Consider the following 1,092-nt stretch of genomic DNA (forward strand, 5'->3'; position numbering starts at 1 on the left):
TCCGTAAAGTATTAGTTATATTGAAATTTCAATTATAGATTTCGAAAGTAGAGATTTCAACCTTTAAAATCCTTTTTTAATTTTATGTCTGCGATGATTTTTCATTGAATTATGGTGTTCTGAATATGGCCCAATTTTTAGCGTGTTTGAAAGTGTTCCCTAGATTTTGTTGAGTAGTGTATATAGGATATAGATAATTCACTGGGAATTATTTAGGCAAAAAAGATCTAGCTTTGACCGTCACAGGCCTGAATACGCTTATACTTAGTGTTTAATTGTTGTCGGTCCGAATAAAAACATCTTATTATGTAGAATTAAGTATTAATGAGATGACACTTAAGAATTCATTCGTCGGAATACTAGTATTCCTTGAAATATCCTTCCATCTCTTTTTTATGCTTTTTATCACTAATTCTTCCGGAATATTTGTATACATAGACGTAATATCAAAAGAGACCATTTTACTTTGAATTCCAATGTCATCCCGTTCAGTCTATTAACGAAGTCCCAACTATTTTTGATGTAACTAAAACTTTTAATTAAACTTTCATCTATAATTTGTTTCAAATAAGTCGCTAGCTGGTAAAGTGGGCTCTTAATCTGGAGACACTGGTAGCGTCTCGGCACTAAGTAGAGTACCTATAAGGAGAGTATGGACATAAGGGGCGACGCCCTCGTGATTGGTCGCGCCATTTGTAGGCCTTTTCGATGTGTTGATGAATCTGTGAATTGGTGTGAGCACTGTTTCATGGGTAGTAGTACAAACATACGCGAACGTGAAATCGAATTATCTGCCAACTATAGTGAAATTATAAACAGTAAGTATTTTGTTGTTACGCATAGTACGGACATGGACGTTTTTATTGATAAAGTAATTACATAACCTGTAAATTTTACTTTTAATTTAAAGGGAATATTTAATTAATGGTACATTTAAATGCGGAGGCATATTATGCAGTTTAAAAATCTATTAATAATTAAATTATTAACAAATTTTATTTCAATACTTTAAAAATAAAATCTGAAGATTTTTATTTAGAAATAAATTTTCAGTTAAAATGTAAACTTTGTATTGTTTGCAAATATTGTGCA

This window comes from Trachymyrmex cornetzi, unplaced genomic scaffold (assembly GCF_001594075.2).
Source record: "Trachymyrmex cornetzi isolate Tcor2-1 unplaced genomic scaffold, Tcor1.1 scaffold944, whole genome shotgun sequence".
NCBI classification, from domain to species: domain Eukaryota; kingdom Metazoa; phylum Arthropoda; class Insecta; order Hymenoptera; family Formicidae; genus Trachymyrmex; species Trachymyrmex cornetzi.